The sequence below is a fragment of the Delphinus delphis genome, chromosome X (genome assembly GCF_949987515.2).
Source record: "Delphinus delphis chromosome X, mDelDel1.2, whole genome shotgun sequence".
NCBI classification, from domain to species: Eukaryota; Metazoa; Chordata; class Mammalia; order Artiodactyla; family Delphinidae; genus Delphinus; species Delphinus delphis.
Window position 1 is genome coordinate 103401989 of NC_082704.1, and position 15805 is coordinate 103417793.

Genomic DNA, 15805 nt, shown 5'->3' on the forward strand with positions numbered 1-15805 from the left:
AACAGGAAAAATACCTGAATTTTATATTGTCACACATGTTAAATTTTAAGGAAATAAGCATTCTTGCAACGTAAGAATTTGGAAATTTCACAAAATGAAATGTCTTTTAAATGTTACCACATCACTGTCATTCTAAGGAGGATTTGTTACATGCTTACTTGTTTGATAGATTTAGATTCCACATGGAATTCACTCATTCATTTGTTCATCAAATATTTATTAAGTCCCTGTCAGGCCCTAGGACTGTACTAGGTACTAAGGATGTAGGATATGGCTCAAGTATCTTACAACAGTCAGAAAAGAAAAAAAACTGATAGTTTAATTTAAAAAGCAAAACAGAAGTGTTTATGTCTGTTTCCAGAAGTAAGAAATTCTCTTATGGGGAAGGAAGATAAGAACAAGTAATGATAAAATGTATGTGTATGTTCTCTCTACCATTAAAATAGTGAGGACCTCAAGTAAAGATGCCATGACTTATTTTTGTCTCATTCAAAGTGGGATTTTCTGTTATAACCAACAACCCCCAGATCTCAGCGGCTTACCACATGGAGTTGTATCTCTTCTTTTGTCACAGATAAATTGGCTGTTTGGTGGAAAGCTTTTCAAAAGAGGGATTCAGAATGAGATTTTCCATTCATTCAGTGGATGCACCACTTCTAGAGCCTTGGAGTTCTCCTGTGAGCCTTCTGCAGCAAGCCTAGAGGCAAAACGTAACAGACATAGGGGGTAGCAAATTGTCAGGACTGCAAGCGCCACATATCAAATCTGCTCACATTCTATAGGCCTGAACTCCCAGGTGACTGAAACTTAACTCCAGGGGTTTGTGAAAAAAAAAGAACTTGGATTATTTTTGAACAGCTCGCCAACTTCTACCATATATTTTTTTCTCCAAACCAGCCCAATGCCTGACATATACTTGCTATTAATAAATGTTGAACTCTTAGTTTGTATGAAAAAGAATTTGAGCAAAGTAAATATACTTCTATAGCCCCAAATATCTGTTTTTGATTTGCATTTTATAGACTTAATCTTTATTCAAAATTTATTGTGTATCCTAAGCAACTAGCTACACTATATCCTTTAATCCTTATAACAATAACCCTTTATTTTTTGCATTTTTCTCACAAGGAAAACAAGGATCCTCAAAATTAAATTACCTGCCCCAAATCATATAAGTAAGGCAGGCAGTCTGGTTTCACTGAGCTTTGTTATTTGGTGGTGATTTTGATCATTTTCAGTTTCTTAAGATTGTTGTTAGGTGTGCAGTGTTGGTCCCAATAAACTTAGGCAAAAGAACTTTGTGACTTAAGTAAGAAATATATATTTGGTCTTCATCCCTGTTTCTGACACAGAGCTCCTAAAACTCTTGGAATTTCCTAAATGGTGAGAGTAATTGAGGTGTCTTTTTTATGTTAATGAGGTGACTTTTGGACCCACCTAAGGTTGGTGGGTGTTTGCCAGGGGAACTAACCAAGTGATTAGAAGGTTGGAACTTTCGATCCCACCCCCCAGCCTCGGGAGAGGGGGAAGGGGTAGTGTGGGGAGGAGAGGGGGGAAGCTGGAGGTTGAATAAATTGCCAATGACCAATGGTTTAATTAATCATACCTAAGTAATGAAACCTCCACCAAAACCCAAAAGGACTGGGTTTGGAGAGTTTCCTGGTTGGTGAACCTGTAGAGATTGGGAGGGTGGGGGGGAGTGATAGGCTGGAGAGGGCATGGGAGCTCCATGCCCTGTCTGCATACCTTGCCCTATGCATCTCTTCCATCTAGATGTTCCTAAATTATATCCTTTTATAATAAATCAGTGACCTATTAAGTAAAATGTTTCTCTGAATTCTGTGAACTGCTCTAGCAAATTAATTGAACCCCTTGAGGGCATCTTAGGAACCTCTCTGATTTATAGCCAGTTGGTTAGAAGCACAGGTAACAACCTGGCCTTGTGACTGGTGTTGGAAGTCAGCCAGGGTGGTGATGGGGAAGGGCAGGGTGGAGCTGTGGTGTCTTGTGGGACAGAATCCTTAACCTGTGGAATCGGACATCATTTCTGGGTAGATAGTGTCAGAACTGGGTTGAATTGTAGGATACCCAGCTGATGTCCCAAGAGTTGCTTGTTGTTGCAGGTTACCCTCCCTGACATTGGAATTGGTACCAGAACCTAGTTAGGGTTTTATTCTCTTAGGTGGAGATGATGTTAGGACACAAAAAGAGAAGGTTTAGAGCAGATTGAATAATGGCAGTGTACTCTACATGTGGGTACAGAAGCAAACTCGGTAGCATTGACTTTAAATATACTTACTAATAATCTACATTTTCTGAAATAGGCCAAATGGTGTTTCATAAACCTGGCTAGCCTAGCTGTTAATAGAGGGTGTTCTGTCAGTCGTGGAGGTGTGGGTCAAAAATATTTGTTAAAAGTAGTGCACCAAAATGTTTTAAAATGGAAGATAAGTGTTCTGAATGTTCATCATTAAATAATTTTATGTCTATACCTAAAAGAGGAGATTTTTAATATAGCCTCTCTCCACTGCTGGGACACACTGAATACAATTAATCAGATTCTGGGGCTTAGTATGACATAACATTGAGCTACAAGACTGATCTAGTAACCACAGTTTATGGGATTGTTATGTCTTCTTGGAGAATTGTCCCCTTTATCATTATGTGATGTCCCTCTTTATTCCATATCATTTTTCTTGCTCTGAAGTTGGCTTTATCTGAAATTAACACACCTAATCAACTTTCTTTTGATTAGTGTCAGCATGGTACATATTTCTCCATCCCTTTACTTTTCTTTCTTTCTTTTTTCTTGTGAATGATGTGCAGTTGGGTCTTGTATTTTTATCCATTCAGATAGTCTGTATCTTTTAATTGGTGTATTTAGACTATTCATATTTAAATTAATTATTGATAGAGTTGGATTAATATCAATGACATTTTAACTGTTTTTGTATCTGTTGCCCTTTTTCTTCATTTGTCTCTTTTTTATTTTTATTTTTTTGCCTTTCTTTTTCTTCCTTCTTTGGCTTTAATTGAGCATTTTACATAATTTCATTTTCTCTCCTCTTAGCATATCAATTATTCTTTTTTTTTATTTTAGTGTTTGCCTTTGAGTTGGCAATATACAACTAATATAAGTCTATGTTCAAATAACATTATACTGCTTCATAGATAGTGTGGGTACCTTATAACAATATATCCCGAATTCCTCTCTCTCATCCTTGTAACACTGTTGTCACTCATTCCACTTATCTTTAACCTATAGTCACTGAATACATTGTTGTTATTATTATTTTGAGCAAACTATTATCTATTAGATCAATTAAGAATAAGAAAAATAAAAGATTTTATTTTACTTTCATTTATCCCTTCTCTAATGCTCTAAGTCTCTGACATATATCACTTTCCTTCTCTCTGAAGAACTTCTTTAAAATTTCTTGCAAGGCAAGTCTACTGGCAACAAATTTTCTCTTAATTTATGTTTGTCTGTGTAAGCCTTTATTACTCCTTTACTGTTTTTCTTAATTGTAGTAAAATACAAAGAATGTAAAATTGGTTATTTTTTAAGCATTTTAAGTTTATAATTCAGTGACATTAATTATATCACTCCTATCTCAAATTTTTTTTCATCATCCCAAACAGAAACTCTGTTCCTTTCCTTTTCTTCTTCTGGTATTCCCATTCCAGGTATGTTATACCTTCTGTAATTATCCCACAGTTCTTGGTTATCTGTTCCATTTCTTCTCTTTGCTTTTCAGTTTTGGAAGTTCTTATTGGCTTCCTCTAAAGCTCATTTTTTCTTTCTTTAGCTGTGTTCAGTTTACTGATCAGCCCATCAAAGGCATTCATTTTTTATTTAAGTGGTTTTGATTTCTAGCATTTCCTTTTGATTCTTTCTTAGAGTGTCTGTTGCAGAAAAGGGGACCCCTTCCAGGGCCTGAGAATGAGCTCTTGTCTAACACTCGGAAATGAATTGTCCGAGGAGATGAACGTGCTGACAAAGCAAGAGACTTTATTGGGAAGGGGGGCCTGGGAGGAGAGCAGAAGGGTAAGGGAACCCAGGAGAACTGCTCTGCCACGTGGCTCGCAGTCTCGGGTTTTATAGTAATGCGGTTAGTTTCCGGGTTGTGTCTGACCAATCACTCTGACTCACGGTCCTTCCTGGTGGCACTTGCATGGCTCAGCCGAGATGGATTCCAGCGAGAAGGATTCTGGGATGTTGGTAGGACATATGGACTGGCATCTCCTCTCTCCTTTGACCTTTCCCGAATTCTTCCAGTTGGTGGTAGCTTGTTAGTTCTGCATACCTTACGAGGACCTCCTGTTGTAAGAGAACTCATGCAAGTGGTTATTATCTTGTCTGGCCAGGGAGGGTGGTTTCGGTCAGCGGTTCCCTAACATTTCCATCTCTCTGCTTACATTGCCCGTTCTTGCATGTTGTCCACTTTTTCCATTGGAGCCCCTAGTATATTAGACTTAGTTATTTTATATATATATTTTTTTTTTTTATTACGTCTTTATTGGGGTATAATTGCTTTACAATGGTGTGTTAGTTTCTGCTTTATAACAAAGTGAATCAGTATACATATACATATGTTCCCATATCTCTTCTCTCTTGCGTCTCCCTCCCTCCCACCCTGCCAATCCCACCCCTCTAGGTGGTCACAAAGCACGGAGCTGATCTCCCTGTGCTATGGGGCTGCTTCCCACTGGCTATCTATTTTACATTTGGTAGTGTATGTATGTCCATGCCTCTCTCTCGCTTTGTCACAGCTTACCCTTCCCCCTCCCCATATCCTCAAGTCCATTCTCTAGTAGGTCTGTGTCTTTATTCCTGTCTTACCCCTAGGTTCTTCATGACACTTTTTTTTTCTTAAATTCCATATATATGTGTTAGCATACGGTATTTGTCTTTCTCTTTCTGACTTACTTCACTCTGTATGACAGACTCTAGGTCCATCCACCTCATTACAAATAGCTCAGTTTCGTTTCTTTTTATTTTAGATTTCCAGTCTGATAATTCCAGCATCTCTGCTATATCTGAGTCTGCTTCTGATTCTTGGTTTGTTTCTTCACACTGTGTTTTTCACCTTTTGCCATGCTTTGCTCTTGTTGTTGAAAGATGTAATGTGGTGAGCAAAAAGAACTAAGGTAAATAGGTCTTTTGTGTGAGGTTTTATGTTCATCTGGCTGTGTGTTAGGCTGTGTTTATTGTTTGCTATAATGTTGGTGTCAGAGGCAAAAATTTTCTCTGGTGTCCTTGTTTTGGTCTCCCCTGTTGTATTTAAATTATCCTAGAGAGTTCTTACTTATTCAGGAGCCCTGTTGATGTGGTGGTAAGTAAGGGGGCAGAGGGGAAGTGTTCTATAGTCCTGTGTTAGGTCTCAGTGTTTTAGGGGGCCTGTGGCCCTGGACTGTGACATTCACACGTACTTCTCAGCTTTTTCAAACATTACAGGATGGCTAGAATGGACTGGATTTGGGTTTTTCCCTTCCCCCACATGGAAGGCTAGAGGGGCCTGGAGTTCGATATGTCTCTTCCCCTACCCGAGTTAGGCTTTGTTAACACTCACATTGGTTAGGCTCTGGTAAAAGCATTTCCCTTGAGGACAGTCTTCTGTTAATGAGAGCAAACGCTATAGCTTTTATTCAAAGTGGTTACTTTTCCCTTCCTACTTTTTTCCAACTCATGGATGCATGAGATTTTTATCTAATCTTCACTCAGGTAACATGGTGGTAAAATTCAATATCTGCTGGTAAAAGTGTAGAAGCCCCCACTAAGGACAGGCCCACAGGAGTTTTTCTCTCTCAAATTAGTACACACTCAGTCCACAATTATTCAATTACCCTTTAAGTGTTCCTACAAATCTCGGGCTGTGGCTTCTGCTCCTGGGAAGCTCAGGTTCTCTGTTTCATCTCTCTTTTTGGACCAGTGGATTGCCCTGTGACCTCAGTTCTCTAATGGATCTCAGATAAGTTGTTGATTTTCAGTTTGTTCAGCTTTTTGTGAGGATGGGAGTTTATGACTTTCAAGCTATTTACATGTCTGGTAAGCAGAAGTCACTATAATTTGTGGGAAGCTTACTGTTAAAGTCTATTTCCTTTAAAAGTTTCCTGCTGAATAGCAAGGAGTTCTAAATATTTTGGGAAGAAATTTGTCTTGGAAAAATACATATGTAATTTCTTAATAATTAGCAAATTTTGTGAAGAGCAAACCCAACAGTAATTAGATATATGATAGTTGTTTGGGTCAAAATACTTCAAAATCCTCACTTCAATTCACATAACCTAGAATCCCTCAGTTTTTGTCTTTGAATTACCACTGTGAACTACAGGCTAGAGGTTCCCTGATTATTCATTTATTAGAGGTTAAATGCACTAGTTTTCTAAAGCAGTTCGACTACACTATTATTACATAGTACCCTAATCAGAGCAATCTGATAATTTTTTACATAAGACATCAGTTGAAGTCTTTGCTCAAGTTATTTTTAGAAAATATCTGTCTTGTCAGTTGCAGAGAACGTCTATGACATTTAAAAATGCCTATACAATTATTTACAGGTACTCAGCTGCAATGTAGTAGATTTAAAAAACAAGTTACATTACTTGTACAGCACACTGTGAATAGATGTATCATAGGTTGGGTTCCCTGGGAAGCCAACTCTGAAACACAGTTTAATTTGCAGGTTTTTTATGCTGGGGTGTCACTGGGTTCAAAAGCAGGGGAAGGGAGGAGAAGAAAGCAGAAGTGGGAGGAGGGAGAAGTCAGTTTTGAGGCAGGCCCATCAGGAGTCTCAGTCCATCCTATGAGGGAAGGTCTGGAATAAGACTGGTCCTTCAGAATTGTCCCTCATGGGATCAAAAGACTGGGCATTTCTACTCCCCTCTTAAGCAGTCATTGGATCTGGGCTGCCTGAGAGGCATGACCTTGAGTAAGGCAGCTGAAATGATACCTAAAGGAGCTGAGAGTAAATGGGGCAACGAGTCTCTCCTTGAGGAGAAACTGTGTGTTGCATCTCTCTGCTTATCATGACCTGATAGTTGGATAAAAAGCACATGTCAGTACCTTCTTCATTTAAATATGATTTGAGGTTAAACAACAGTCAAGGAATTGAGACACCTTGATTTTATCACCTCAACAGATATTCATCTATATGTGAGATTAGCTAACATAAAAAGCAGATATTCCTTTTTACAGGGAATTTTTACAAAGGGATGCATTACAAACAAGAAATAGTTCAGAAATTTACAACACTGTATGAACCCAGTAAAAGTTGCTCTTATAGAGTGGTGCCCTTTTTATTTTAGTAAAATTGAAGTTAAGACTTTTTATTTGATGGCATCTTGCTAAAATGTATTACATGTGCTATTGCCGTTATAGTCCAAGTGAGATGAATACTATTTCAATTTTTTAAGAACGATCTTTGGTCAACATTTTGATTACATATTATATTATATTATATTATACTATATTATATTATATTACATTATATTATATATAAAATTGGTGTATACCCAAGAACTCCCCAAGAGGGTGGGTCCAATTCGGTTGGGAAAGTGACTATAGAGACAGTATGTGTCAAAAGGTTAATTTAGAATTCCACACTGAGCTAAAGAGAAAAAACAGTGTAGTTGAGAAACACCAGGACGTTCACTGAGGCGAAGGTTAAGTCAAGGTTTGCCAGTTGTTTTAAGGCCAGGATGCTGAAGAGTATTGAAAGAAAAGGAGGGAGAACAGGGTTGAGAACATTAGAAAGGCAGATGGAGAGCATCCTTAAGAATAATCATCTAGGCTGAAAATTTGTGATAATGTGCTGAGTTTGTACAGTGCCCAGCAGAATATTCCATATGAATATTATAAAATTAAAATTTCTTACATCTACTCGCTTTATGTTCATTACTTCATTCAACACATACTTATTGCTTTCCCACTGTGAACTGTTATGAAAATTTTGAATCTTAATTTTTCATTCTGCAACTAAATGTATACAGAAGTCAGAGAAAAAATCCAATATATTTATAATTTCCCGTTTATTTACCATACCCTTAAACTTATTTGGCAAGAATCAACCGTACTTTTCTTCTCCCTTAGTTGCTTTCACATGTATGAAAATAGTAATGAAATTATGCTTTATGACATTTCTGGTAAGATGTATGTCTACCATTGGCTTGTATAACAAGCAATTAAGAATAAACATTACTTAGAATTCCACAATACCCTTTCTTAATTTTCTTTTGTCCAGAGCATAAATTTATAAAGCTTTCAACACCAAACCTTAAAGGTTTTAGTGAGGGAGCAAAGAAACAATTTATTTCTATTTTGCACTTTATTAATTCTTAGTTTTTTGTAGTGCCATTGAAGCAATTTAAGTTCATCTGTGGAAATTTAAGTTTTTCACACTGGAACTATGACAAACAGATGTAATTTTAAAATATTTTGTAGCAGTAGAGATAAAGAAAACAGGACAGATGTCTATATAATCTTTTCATGCTCTGAGTTGAAGGTGAAGATTAATTATAAGGATAAGATGTTAGACCACAGGGAATGTGACTTTTATTAGGGGAATTTCATGAAGCTCTAAACCAGCACTTCTGAAGTGTTACTATCTACTGATTTTTCTAACTGGACTGGATATACAAATAACTACTTTTAGGATTCAGGGAAAGGAATTAATATATTTTTTCTACACATTTTGGACTCCCTTCCCCCAAACAAAAAATGATTGAAGTATTTTGGTTAATTATAAATATAGAAATTTGGGAAAAAAAAGTCCCTTTGAAATTAGCATGCAATAATTTTAAACACTTCCTTAAGGAGTCAGACTTCGCATTTCAAAAGTATAGTATGTAATTTGTATTTCCTATTCTTGGTTGTGTAAGGTAGCACAATAATATCTTAAAACAAAATAAGCTTAATAGATTTTATTTGTTGATTTAGTTTGGATAAACATTTCCAATTTTCTCTAGAAAGACAATATGAGCTTTTTTATTGAAAGGTTTATAAGAAATAATATGCAGAATATTACTTGATATATAAATACGCTAGATGTATTTAGTTTCATTCCCACAATATTGTGGCAAAATGAATACTACTGTCCCCCTGATAGCATTGATTTCAATTGTGTTATTAAGAAATATAACCTTTTCAGTAAATTAAGCATATTACAGTTTCCGTCAAAATCAAACCAGTTTTTTTTTAAAAAAAAATTGAAAGGTAACTTCAGTAAAGATGTAGAATTCAGTTAAATAAACAGTAACAGTGATTTCATTTAGATATAATCTCACTAAGGAGCGCTAGAAAATTCTACATTTGTTTAGGGTTTGGATATCCTAATCTGTGGAGCATGAAGGTAACATACACCTTTCCTGTGCATGTGTGCTTTATAACCATTTTGGAAGCAAGGAGCTTAAAAGACTGTTTTTGGTCTGTAAACCTGCATGCTTCTAAACCTTATTCATATTTTGAATTTTAGTTGTTCCCAATATGCTGGCATGGTGGTTTTATTTTAGCTATTGATCTTAAAGACAACAGAGGAGAAATTTAATGCACTTTATGGAAACATAGATATCATTTTAAAATTATTAAAGTTCAGAATCATTATGCCCATTCCCCTAAATAAACTGCATGCATCTTGTTCGTCTGCTTCTCTTTAAGCTTGGTTACATCTCTGCTCAATTACAGAAATGAGCTTTTAATTGGACTTCCTTAATTGGAAGCTTGGTGGTTGCAGAGCACAACTGCTCACTTATTCCTTAAGAATCAGTTAGGTCTGATCTATGTGAATGCAATATGAAAGAATGACGAATATTGGTGAGGTCTCCATTAGTATAATGTGATTCCTAATGCAGGCTTCTAAATTACAAACGATACACTATGATTCGCCATATCCAACCCTGTCATTTTATTTGTGTCTCCTTGGTGTCTGGTAGTCCTTACAAGACATCTGTAAATGTAAATGTTTTAAAGTATCTTTAATAAAAAATAATGACAGTATGGTTTATTAAAAATGGAAACATGTTCATTTATAAAAATTCAAAGACTCAAAAATTCTACTCATTTTACAAAAATAGAATCATACTCTATGTGCTCTTTTTAAATTAGAAAGTAATTTACTTTTGTGAAAACAAACTGAAGGGAAACGTGGAATAGCAGCACTTCACATAAATGTTTATTTGAAAAATCTAAGTGATATGACTAAATGTAAAAATAGACTTTGAAAAACAAAGAATTTGGAACCATTTTGGTGTCAATACATGTTTACGTTTCAAATCTACGTGATACATTTTGACACCTTTCTGGGAAATTTGAGAAAATTGGCACTCAGCCACTTATTCCAACTTTACCTTCTCCATCCTCAGCTTTTATTCACTTATAATAATTTTACTGTTGTCAAGTTTTATCACATTTATGTACTGTTTTCAAACTCTAAACTTACAATAGAATCAATTCAGTAAATTTAAATTGATTCATTGCTTATCATCGTTTACGTCATTCCTAATTTCTTTATTTTAAATCACACAACTAATTAGTTGTATTTCATGATCAGATAGTATTTGTGAGTTTAATCTATAAGAGGGAAGCTGTATTATCTGGGCATTATATGCCTTAGAGTACTTTCTTTTCTTTCTTTTATTGCTGCAAAAAGTTTTATTGTTTCCATTTGGTCCAAGGCTTGGGAGAGAGCTCCAGGGTGGTTAAAAGCTGCTTAGTGGCTGCAGAGCGGGGTTTAGGCAGAAGCCCTGACACCAGAGGGGCTCCTCAAAGGCCGCTGGGCTCCGGACGCTCCTACTCGTGCTGGAGGGCGAGACTTTCTGAGCCTTTCCACGAGGAACTCGCCCAGCCCCCCCTGGGGACCAGCCGGCCTGCGGAGGTTGGTCAGGTGGTCGCGCATTGTCTGGATGAGTTTCACCTGCTCATCTAGGAGGCGGCTCTCTGGGAAGTCACAGAAGGGGGCGGGTCTGCACGGGCAGAGCCCAGGGCGTGCAGGTCCACAAGGGTCTGGTTCAGGTTCTCCTCCACGAGCACGACGGCTTCCACAGCGTCCTGGGTTTCACCCCACTCATCCTGAGACGCTTCTGCACGTCCTGGAAGAGGGCGCGGCTGCCGCGCTGTTTTTGCATATTCAAGAGGTGCTGGGCGCCCTCGTGCTTCCCTCAGGCACTTCGCGGAAAAAGTGGCCCAGGCCCTCCAGAGCCGCGTCGTGGCGGTGGAAATAGGAGCGCAGAGAGAGGTAGGTGCGGGAGGCCGGCAGATGCATGTCGACCAGGCGGTTGACGGCGGCCTCCACCTCGGCGGAATCATTCTGACGAATCTGGGAGCTCGTGGTGGATCGGTAATACGGAGTTAAGCTCAAAATATGGTGTTGGTGGTCCCGGTGGCCAAGGACAGCTGAGCGGCTGGTTCTGAAGGTTGCGAGTGGAACACAGGTTGGAGGTGGTCGGAGGCGGTAGCGAGGGGCGCCCCTGGGTCTGTTGTGTCCAAACACTGTTGTAGCAGGAGAGGGAGCCGCGGGACTGCCCAGCACACTGCTTGCCTTATTTTCTGTTGTCTTTTCACTTGAAGAAAAACTTAGCTGGGTATAAAATTCTTGAAACATGGTTTCTCCCTCACTATGGCATAACGTTGCTGCATAATCTTCAGTTGAATGTTGGTTGGTAGAAGGCTGAAGTCAATGTACAGTTGACCCTTGAACAACATGAGTTTGAACTGCACGAGACCACTTACATGAAGATGGTTTTCAAGAAATACGGTAATACCCCATCCGCAGTTGGTTGAACCCAAGGATGCAGAACCAGTATATGGAAGGCTGATCATAAAGTTATAGGTGGATTTTTGACTGGGGAGGGGGGGTGGTCAACGATGGGAGGTTGCCCCTAACCCGCCCCCATTTTTCAAGAGTCAACTGTGCTTTCCATCACCTTCTACACGACTTGCTCTGCCTCTGCCAATGTCCATTTATATAGTTTTAATACATTTAATGTTCAGTGGTTTACCACAATATGCCTTGGCATTAAGGATTTCATTTCAGTTTGTCTAGAGACAATGTGCCCTTTTGGTGTACATATTAAAATCTTTATATCATTGAAAACTTCTGTTTTACATTTAAATACTTCTTAAGTTTAATTTTTATTCCATATTTATCATTTTGATAATCCTTTATTATTCTTCAGGTCTGATCTTTTCAGTTTTGTTTTGGTAATAATCTCATGCCTGCTAGCCACGTTATTCATTAGGTTTTCATTCAAGTGCCTCTTCCATTTGTGTTGATTCTAATTTGTCTTTAATCTCTAAATTGTTTTTTATTCTTCCTTGGCTTCCTGGAGCCCACGGTCTCGCCCGTGAAGGGGCTTCCTAGTGTGTGGAAACCTTTCCTCCTTCACAGCTCCCTCCCACTGGTGCAGGTCCCATCCCTCTTCTTTTGTTTCTTTCTTCTTTTGCTTTACCCACGTACGTGGGGAGTTTCTTGCCTTTTGGGAGGTCTGAGGTCTTCTGCCAGTGTTCAGTAGGTGTTCTGTAGGAGTTGTTCCACTTGTAGGAGTATTTCTGATGTATTTGTGGGGAGGAAGGTGATCTCCATGTCTTCCTCCTCCACCGTCTTGTAGGTCCCTACCACTTATTTCTTTAAGATGATGAAAATACTTTTTAGAATGCTTTTTTTCATGGTGTAGTTTTCCTTTATTTGAGTGTGTGTTATTTGTACAACTGATGCTGGTTTCATCATCGTTATTTCAAATTTGAATATGAATGGCTACTAACTAGTAATTCTGTGTGTACATTGTTCTGGAAGTGATCATTTCTTTTGGAGTTTGGTCTTTAGAGAATATTATGGGCCTTACACAGTGTTGCAGGGAATGTTGCTAACAGAAGGTCATTTGTGTATGGAGAGGAATATTTACCACTATTTTCTGATACTCAATAAAGTTATATTTCCATGAATCGATTAAAAATATTTAAATATTCTGGCACAAATAATATTAAAATAAATACACTAAGTATTGCTACACATTTAAATGTTGATTACAGACTTAGTCACATACTCTTAAATGTATCTATACAGTAAGTCCAGTATGTCAAAGATTCTCAATTTTCTAATACATTCATCATATATAAGTTTCTACTATGATAATAAAACTTATTACTATTTATACACTGAAACCAATATTAAAATATCAACATTGAAGACTTGTCCTATTTCTTTATTAATTCTATACATGTGTAATTCTATTTGAGATTACAGAAATACTAGTAGATCCCCAAGAGAAACAGTGCAATGTCAGATCAACCACAGTTGCTAATTCTGGCCAAGACATGGACTATAATTTTATCTTTGAAAGGGATTCACACCTAAGCCAAAATTTACTGGCTGGGTCCCTTGTAGAGTTAATATTCATTGCTAATTCAATTGGAATTTCCCAATCCACACCTGATCTCAGATTGTGTGTCTCCCTCTACTTAACATGCCCAACAAGTTTTGATCTGAGAGTATTCTTCCTCAGTTTAGAAGTTACTTCATAATACCTTACAGGAATTTATTATTAGATATTAGTTTATCTAAATGTGTCTGCTCCAAGAAAAGCACACATTGTGTCTATGTGATCAGTTCCTGTCTCTGGATTTTCAGCTAACTTATCATCTTGGAACTCATCGCTGTACCCTCATTTGACAGGTCGTTGTGTCAGAACACCAGTGCTGCTTATTTGTCCTGACTTTAATACAGTGCCTAACTTCAGAGAATTATGTATCTTTCCTACAGTTCCTAATAGCCAGTTTTCCTTACTTAATGGAGATACAATCTATGTAGCAAGCCATAACTAAAATGAAAAGAAAATTTTAAAACTAAGAAATTCTGAATAGGTTGCCATTGTATTTAAGCATATTCTTCTGTTAGTCATCTTCTTTTATATTTATAATTAACTTGTGTACATTTTTTTTTTTCTTTTTTGCGGTACGCGGGCCTCTTACTGTTGTGGCCTCTCCTGTTGCGGAGCACAGGCTCCGGACGCACAGGCTCAGCAGCCATGGCTCACGGGCCCAGCCGCTCCGCGGCATGTGGGATCTTCCTGGACCGGGGCACGAACCCGTGTCCCCTGCATCGGCAGGCGGACTCTTAACCACTGTGCCACCAGGGAAGCCCTTGTGTACATTTTAAATTAACTTTTCCATTGGCAAGTATCATTATGGACCCAAGGCTTTTCACAGATGAAACAAGTTCCAAATAATTGTAATTATTACTCTCTTTTTGATTTTTCAGTGTTTCACAACTTGGCCAGTGGGAGCTTTTATAGGGCACAGCTTTGATCTTTTAGCCCTACTGTAGATCTGCTTTAAAGGCATCTTTCTTTTCTGGCAACAAAGTCTTCCAGTTCATTATTTAGTTTTTCCTGCCTCAAGATATTAAATCAGTTACTCCAATGCACAATAATTTTGAATTAAGAAAGACTTTTAGAACTGTAGCAATTGGAACTATATTCAGGTGCTGGTAACAAGGTCCAGAAATGACATTTATTTAAACAAGTTAGGGGTTTATTTTTCTTACTCTCAGGAAGAGTTTCAGAAGTCAGCAGTCCAATATTAATTTTAATATTAAATGGTTTTGCCTTCTTGTCACCCTCAGGTCTCTGCTTTGACATATGTGTTGGAAAGAATCCCTGAGCAACAATATGCCTAGAAAAGTACATTTTAAAATACATAGAATAATTATAGCAACAATCATTCAATATTTTTCTAAGTCCATATTTCTTCTCATTCTAAAATATTGCTTAACAATGTCAATGAATGTATCCTAGTAGAGTGGCTTTTTACCCCCACCATTATTGAGATATAATTGAAATATAATATTATGTAAGTTTAAGGTGTACAACATGATGATTTGATACACATATATTGTGAAATGATTGCCACAATAAGGTTAGTCAACACATTCATCACCTCACAGAATTACAATTTTTTTCTGTATGATGAGAACATATAAGATCTACTCTCTTAGCAGCTTTCAAGTAGATAATACACTATAGTCACCATGCTGTACAGTTAATCCTCAGAACTTATTTATCTTATAACTGGAAGTTTGTACACTTTGACCAACATCTTTCAATTTCCTCCACCCCCCCAGCACCTGGCAACCACCATTCTACTTTCTGTTTCTATGCGTTTGACAGTTTTTTTTTAGATTTCACATTTGAGTGTTGGTCTTTCTCCGTCTGCCTTATTTCACTTAGCATAACACTGTTCAGGTCCATCCATGTTATCACCAATGGCAAGAGTTCATTCTTTTTTAAGCTGAATAATACTCCATTGTGTGTGTGTGTGTGTGTGTGTGTGTGTGTGTGTACACAACCATTCTTCCATCCATGATAACTTAGGTTGTTTCAATGTCTTGGAATAGTGCTTTACTGAACATGGAGGTGCAGATATCTTTGAGATACTGATTTTATTTCCTTCACATATATACCCAGAGGTAGGATTGCTAGATGGTATGGTAGTTCTATTTTTAATTTTTTGAGGAACCTCCGTACTGTTTTCCATAGTGGCTGCACCAATTTGCATCCCCACCAAGAGTGCAGGAAGGTTCCTTTTTCTCCACATTCTTGCCAATACTTGTTTCTTGTCTTTTTGAGAATAGCCATTCTAACAGGTGTGGGTGATATCTTGTAGTTTTGATTTGCATTTCCCTGATTAGTGATATTGAGAATCTTTTCATGTGCCTGTTGGGCATCTGTATGTCTTCTTTGGAAAAATGTCTATTCAGGTCCTCTGCCCATTTTTTAATTGGATTGTTTGTTTTCCTGCTAACGAGTTGTATAT

The 15805-nt window shown here is 37.6% G+C and overlaps 1 pseudogene; it reads right to left on the reverse strand.

Annotated features, from left to right (window-relative positions):
* Positions 1 to 10727: 10727 nt before the first annotated feature.
* LOC132418241 (ferritin light chain pseudogene) lies at positions 10728 to 11597 on the reverse strand (annotated as a pseudogene).
* Between the last annotated feature and the right edge of the window lie 4208 nt (positions 11598 to 15805).